Below are 7,575 nucleotides of genomic sequence, written 5' to 3'. Positions count from 1 at the left end.
AGACACAGGGGAGATGGCCATGAGAAGACAGAGGCAGAGATTGGAGTGAAGCAACCACAGGCCAGCAAGTCACCAATACCAGAGGAAGCAAGGAAGGAGTCTGTCCTAGGGTCTTCAAAGGGAGCATGGATCTGCTGACACCCAGATTTTGGACTTTGGACCTCCAGAGCTGTAAGAAAATAAACTTCTGTTGTTTTAAGCTACCAAGTTTATTACAGCAGGCTCAGGAAACTAATACTCTGGATGACTTCTGCTCCTCCACCCCATGCCTCTGCATGCTTGGGTTACAGCAGAGGGTGCTTTCCCTTGGTTGAACAACACTTCTTTTCTTGAGAAAAGAAAAGAAAACAAAACGTAAGGGTAAAGCAATTTTTGGAAGCGTTACTCAGCCAGCCAGATCATCAGAATCAATTCTGGGAGGAGTGGGCTGTGCCTGGGCCACAAACATCCATCTTAGGGCATCCTGAGAGAGTCATTCTCCCTAACAATAGTGCTGGGCATGGCTCTGTATTTGTCTGTTCTTTTATGGAATCTCGCTCTGTCGCCCAGGCTGGAGTGCAATGATGTAATCTTGCCTCATTGCAACCTCCACTTCCCAAGTTCAAGCAATTCTCCTGCCTTGGCCTCCCAAGTAGCTGGGAGTACAGACATGTGCCACCATACCTGGCTAACTTTTGTATTTTTAGTACAGACCGGGTTTTACCATGTTGGTCAGGCTGGTCTCGAACTCCTTACCTTGTGATCTGCCCGTCTCGGCCTCCCAAAGTGCTGCGATTACAGGCATGAGCCACTGTGCCCATCCTCGTCTGTTCTTGCATTCCTGTAAAGAACTACCTGAGACTGGGTCATTTATAAAGAAAGAGGTTAAATTGGCTCACGGTTCCACAGGCTGTACAGGCAGCATGGTTGGGAGACCTCAGGAAACATACAATCATGGCGGAAGGCGGAGGTGAAGCAGACACATCCCACATGGCTGGAGCAGGAGGAAGAGAGAGGGAAGGGGGAGGTGCTGCACACTTTCAAACAACCAGATCTCATAAGAACTCACTCACTATCATGAGAAGAGCAAGGGGACGTTTGCCCCCATGATTCAATCACCTCCTGCCAGGCCCCTCTTCCAACATTGGGGATTATAATTTGACATGAGATTTCGGCAGGGCCACAAATCCAAACCATATCAGTCTCCTTGTTGTTGTTTTTTTTTTCATGTCTGTCCCTCTACCTGAAGCTCATTCGAAAGCTAGTTTCCATTGCTGCTATTCCTTCCTTACTTTGGTCAGAATCCTCTTTTTGTGGTATCATAAATGGTTTCCATGGAAACAAAAGGTTGGGCTAGAACAGTGCCCATGTGCATGTAAACTTCAGAATTAAACAAGGGCTGTTGTTTTTGCCTGTCACGGAGTTTCGTTCATTCCGAACATGTCCCTGGGGACTTTGGAATGTGTGTCCATAACTCCCTGATTTTCAGCCACATTCTAGCCTGCCTGACTCACGAAGCGCGGAGTGACCCAGGGACATCCCAGCTCCTCATGTCCCACATTCTTCAGGCTTTCTCTTAGTTTTGGCATGTGCATGTAAATGTCAACAGGTGAGGTGAGATTTGCTGTAAAGAAGCAGATGGTCCCACAGGGTAGGCTGTGGGAGAGATGGAAATTCTAGCAGGAGGTATCACAGCCAAAGACTAGCAATCTAGGCTTATCATTTGTTTAGTGCGTCAGAACCAGTGAGTTGAGGAGGAAAGGAGACCCAAGGCTATGCGGTTGCCCTCACGACCAGGAGTTTACATTTGCTTCCTGCCAGAACCAAGGACATAGCAACTGATGTGCACAGACTTCTCCAAGGTTGTTTAGTCATTGGCAAAAACAGGCCTTCACCCACCCTTGAACTGGGTCCGAGGAACAGATGTGCTCCTGGTGGAGGAACCCAGGTGGAGGTTCTGAATCCCTGAAACTCTGCATCTTTACTTTACGAGAGATGCTGCCTGGGAGTTCTTAGTTCAAAGTAAGTGGGGTGGTCATTATCACCCAGACTAGAACACTTTTCAGACTGAGAAGAGCCACTATCAATTATAGGGCAGTGGCCAGAATCTGGTCTGTCCCTGGAGAAGAGGGATATCTGACAACCCTATCTTTATTTCATTTTATTTGGTTTTTTTAGATGGAGTCTTGGGAGCACAGTGGTGCGATCCTGGCTCACTGCAACCTCCCTCTCTTGGGTTGAACTGATTCTTCCACCTCAGCCTCTCAAGTAGCTGGGACTACAGGTGCCCGACACCAGGCCTGGCTAATATTTGTATTTTTGTAGAGACGGGGTTTCACCATGTTGGCCAGGCTGGTCTTGAACTCCTGACCTCAGGTGATCCACCCGCCTCGGCCCCCCAAAGTGCTAGGATTACAGGCATGAGCCACCGTGCCCAGCCAGCTGTAACCCTGTCTTTAGGCCAACTTGAACCCAGCTCCACTACGGAACTCAGTGTCGAAGTGCCCTGGCTTCATGCCCTGGTTCTGGAGATAGGTGGTGATGATGGCTGCACAACAATGTGAATGTACTAATGGCCACAGAACTGCGCCCTTCACAGTGGCTAAACTAGTACATTTTATGTTATGTCTGTTTTACCTCAATGAAAACAAACAGCAAACGTTCTGATATTCCTTCCAAACCTGCTGCTTCTGCTGACTCCTGGTCTCAGTTAATCGCGGCTCTGTCTTCCGTTTGCTGAAGCCAAAGACCTTCCCGCTCTCTCAGAGCCCATGTTTGGCACATCAGCGAATCTCGTTGGCACTGCCATCAAACACATCCATCTAGGATCTCCCCGCACCTCACGCCACCCACCGCGCTAGTCCGTGGATCCCTGTTTCTCTCTTGGATGTAGTAATAGTCACATAGCTGGACTTCTGCCCTGGGCCTTCTTCAGCCCCTTGTTAGAGGAATCCTGCTAAATGTTGGATGATTTACCCCCCACCTCCCGCACCCCCACCCACACACACATAGGAGCTCCACTGGCTCTTCATAACTCTCGGGGTCCCAGCCTGTCTCTGCCATGACCCGAAAGCCCTCCATCATCTGTCTCCCGCCCCTCCCTCACTGACTGTATCAGCCACCCTCTCCCTGTTGTCGAAGATGCCTCAGCCCCACAGGCCTCCTTCCGTTCCTCAGACTCCCCAGGGATGCTCCTGCCTCAGGGCCTTTGCCCTGGCTATTCCCTCCCACCATGATGCTCATCCTGAATCCGCGTTATTCAGTGACCACTCTCCCCATTCTCAGCCTGTCCCCATATCTCAGTGAGCCCTGCCCAGGCCACCCTGGAAAATCTCAGCATTCCAGGCTGGGCGTGGTGGCTCACGCCTGTAATCCCAACACTTTGGGAGGCCAAGGCAGGCAGATTGCTTGAGCTCAGAAGTTTGAGACCAGCCTGGCCAATATGGCGAAACCCCATCGCTCCTAAAAATACAAAAATTAGCTGGGCATGGTGGCGCATGCCTGTAATCACAGCGACTTGGAGGCTGAGGCAGGAGAATCGCTTGAACCTGGGAGGCAGAGGTTGCAGTGAGCCAAGATTATGTCACTGCACTCCAACCTGGGCAACAGAGCAAGACTCCATCTAACACACAAACAAAAATCTCAATATTATTCTCCCAGCACTTCTTATCCTCCTGGCTTCCTTTGCTTTTGTTTTTGTTTTTTTTCACAGTCACACATATGACGATCCAGCATTCTACATATTTTATTTATCTTATTTATTTTCAGTCTTCTCCACTCAAATGTATGATATTTAAGGTAGGAGTTTTAAAATGTCATGTTCTCAGCCAGGCATGGTGGCTCACACCTGTAATCCTAGCACTTTGGGAGGCCGACGCAGGTGGATCACCTGAGGTCAGGAGTTCAAGACCAGCCTGGTCAACATGGCGAAATCCCATCTCTACTAAAAATACGACATTAGCCGGGCATGGTGGCGGGCGCCTGTAATCCCAGCTACTCAGGTGGCTGAAGCAGGAGAATCACTTGAATCTGGGAGGCAGAGTTTTCAGTGAGCCGAGATCGTGTCACTGCACTCCAGCCTGGGTGACAGAGTGAGACTCCGTCTCAAAATAAATAAATAAACAAAAAAAAAAAAAAATAAATAAAATGTCTTGTTCTCTTTTTTGCTCCAGTGCCCAGATCAGCGCCTGATGTACACTTGGCACACAATAACTACTCTTGAAATTCATGAAGGAATCTGGACATTTAGGGGGTTCCTCAGGATCCGCCGCTTTTAGGGAAGATTCTGTGCCTGCTGTGTAAGCGCTCGAACCTCTTCATCTGTGCTCAGTCCCCTTGCAATGCTTCTCTAAGGTCGGCCTACATTTCACTTAATTCAGTGGCTCTCCACTGGGGGCGCTCTTCCCCTTGCAGGGGACATTTGGCAATAAATGAATAAATGGGGACATTTTTCGTTCTTACAAGGGAGGGGAGAGGTGCGACTGGCATCTAGCGGGTAGAGGCCTGAGATCCTGCTATTAATAAATACCCTATGTCATGTTCTGGAAAGCTTCCTATAACAAAAAATTATCTGGACAGATGTCAACTGTGCCGAGGCTGAGAACCCCGATCTACGCTGATGGTGTTAGGAATAATCTAGTCTGCATTTAAAAGAGGGAAGTCTTTTGAGGGCTGTTTTGGGTTGAATTGGGTCCCCCCCCCAGTTCATATATTGAAGGCAAGTCCTATGCCCAGGACCTCAGAATGTGTCTGTATTTGGAGATAGAGCCTTTGAAGTAATTTAATTGAAATCGTTAGGCTGGGCACAGTGGCTCATGCCTGTAGTCCCAGCTACTCGGGAGGCTGAGGCAGGAGAATCAGTTAAACCTGGGAGGTAGAGCTTGCAGTGAGCCAAGATCACACCACTGCACTCCAGCCTGGGCGGCAAGAGTGAAACTTTGTCTCAAAAAAAAAAAAAAAAAAGAAAAAAGAAAGAAATCATTAGGGTGGGTCCTAATCCAATATGACTGGTGTCTTTTTTTTTTTTTTTTTTTTTTTTTTTTTTTTTTTGAGGTGGAGTCTTGCTCTGTGGCCAGGCTACAGTGCAGTGGCGTGATCTTGGCTCACTGCAACCTCTGCCTCCCGGGTTCAAGCGATTCTCCTGCCTCCGCCTCCCGAGTGACTGGGACTACAGGCACCCGTCACCACACCCAGCTAATTTTTGTGTTTTTAGTAGAGATGTGGTTTCACCATGTTGGCCAGAATGGTCTCAATCTCTTGACCTTGTGACGTGCCCGCCTCAGCCTCCCAAAGTGCTGGGATTACAAGGCCTTGGTGTCCTTTTAAAAGGGGGAAATTCAGACATGGGTTCACACACAGAGGGAAGATGATGTGAAGACACGGGGAGGAGACGGCCACCTTTTGGGCGTGATGATGTGTCTTCAAGTTGAGGGATGTCAAGGCAACCTCTGTAAGCTGCAAAGACAAGGAGGATCCTCCCTTACAGCCACCAGGGAAAGCATGGCCTTGGGGATGCCTGGGTTTAGATTTCAAGCCTCCAGAACTATGAGAGAAGATATATATATATATATATGTATATATATGTATATTTATTAGAGACAGTCTCTGTCACCCAGGCTGGATAGAGTGGCATGATCCTGGCTCACTGCAGCCTTGACCTCCTGGGCTCAAGCAATGCTCCTACCCCAGCCTCCCAAGTAGCAGGGACTACAGGCACATACCACTATACCTGTAATTTTTGTGTGTGTGTTTTTGTTTTGTATTTTTCTTGGAGATGGGGGTTTCACTATGTTGCCCAGACTCAAATGATCCTGGCCTCAAGTGATCCTCCCACCTTGGCCTCCCAAAGTGCTGGGATTACAGGCATGAACCACTTTGCCCCACTGAGATTTCTGTTGTTTTAAGCCACCCAGACTTTGATACTTGGTTAGGGCAGCCAGAGCAAACTAATGCCAGGGCAGAGCCAGTGCTAAATCCAAACTTGATACGAATGGGCTCTATACCCTGTGATGATTAAGGTTTCTTGGAAAAAGAAAGGGCCTTACCAGGACAGTGGTTAGACACTCCCGAGGGAGGAGAGGCCAGAATATGTAGCCTGTTGGCCATCATTAGACTCATGACCTGGAGCTGGCCAAGAACACTTGTATAATAAATGCTCAAAGCCACCAGTCATCAAAGCCTTTCATGGGTAAATGACCCCAGCACAAAGTGTTTTTTGCTAATATTAACTTTGGTTCTATTTCAGATCAATAAAGGCAAAAACCAGGAGATCCCATAAATCCCACTGAGCCTGTCATAGCTATCAAATTATACCCAGATAAAGCTTCTGGTGGCTAATGACACGGCCATCACCCAGCGTGGACGTGGGCAGGAGGGGCTCTCCAGGAGCATCTGGTCTGCCGTGGAGCCACTTGTCACAGAGTGTCATCTGGAGGCTCTGTGGCTCTAATGGAGGGTGACGCTTTGAACGTGATTATCTCCCCCATAAAAAAATAAATAAATAATAAGGATAATTTAAAAATAAACAAAGATCTGGATTTGCAGGCTACTTACTGTCCCAGGACCAAGATTAATGGCCAGTGGCAAGTTTTCGTGAAGATCTTCTGTAGCCTGATTAGCCGTGCTGGGAGTCCAGAGAGATAATGTCTTTTCACATATAAAAGATCCTATTGATTTCCTGTTAGTATTATCCTGAAAATGTGCGGTGTATATCTATGAAGCAGAGACAATCTTCCATCACTTGTTTTATGGGAAGAGAATGGTTATTGTATCTCTTCTCATAAAATATAATCTCTTTTTCTCTTCCAAAAATCTACTCGTCCCTCTGGGAATTTCCACTTGTAATCTGTGGAAGTGAATTGATTTTTTTATTTTGTTTTATTTTCTGCATGTGCAATATGCACATATTTTTATATTTGGCTTCTCTACATTTTCTCATTGTTCTCTGGAGTCTGACTTTTCTAGATTGTTATTTGAGGTTGTTTAAAAATAAGTAAAAAAAAAAAAAAGTCCCATTGAAACACGCACAGCCATGTACCTGACAGCGGGTGGCAGGTTCCTGTGACTGCTCCCACCGCGGGGCCCCACTTTTCTCCCCTGTCTGGGGCTGGTGTTTTTAAGTTCCTAGGAGGGCTTTGGAGGCAGTAAGAGGTTGCCCGGTGGGTTCCAATAGGATGCAGATGCAAAACACCAAGTCACTGAATGAAGGAAGTGCTCTTCCTGCTGACTGGGGTTCTCAGCGTTATGTCTGGGCATTTCTTCAGGATCAATTAAGACGCAAGGGCAGAGTCCTGCATATTTAAATACTGTGCCCTGAGTAGTGGCTTCCTAAGCTAATGAGTTTGGCTGAGAAGACCCCAGCAATGCAGTCCTGTCCAGATCTTAAATAGAAAGCTTTGCAAACTGGAGCTCCAGCTATGAAGCTAGTCCTTGTGGTTCTGCCTGCACCTCTTTATTAAGGTAGCTCCCCCTCAATTCTCCTACCTACAACCGCCCCATGCTTTGAGGTCCAACCCCTCTACAAGCCTCTTCCACACTTTCCGCCTGCCGCTGGTTTCTCTCCCTTCCCTGAGCTCCTGCGGTAGTTAGGGATTGTAC

General features: G+C 47.7%; 1 long non-coding RNA gene across 2 annotated transcripts; it reads left to right on the top strand.

Annotated features, from left to right (window-relative positions):
- The first annotated feature begins 1,482 nt into the window (after positions 1 to 1,482).
- Positions 1,483 to 6,526, top strand: LOC104657565. 2 transcript variants are annotated; one of them, XR_747309.1, is made up of 2 exons: positions 1,483 to 1,588; positions 6,224 to 6,526. It is a non-coding gene; the product is annotated as an uncharacterized LOC104657565 (long non-coding RNA). The 2 variants fall into 2 exon arrangements; XR_747308.1 differs by lacking the exon at positions 1,483 to 1,588 and adding an exon at positions 4,247 to 4,332.
- The last annotated feature ends 1,049 nt before the right edge of the window (positions 6,527 to 7,575 follow it).

This window comes from Rhinopithecus roxellana, chromosome 12 (assembly GCF_007565055.1).
Source record: "Rhinopithecus roxellana isolate Shanxi Qingling chromosome 12, ASM756505v1, whole genome shotgun sequence".
Classification (NCBI taxonomy): Eukaryota; Metazoa; Chordata; class Mammalia; order Primates; family Cercopithecidae; genus Rhinopithecus; species Rhinopithecus roxellana.
Note: the sequence above shows the minus strand (reverse complement) of the source record. Positions and strands in the feature narration are given on the sequence as shown.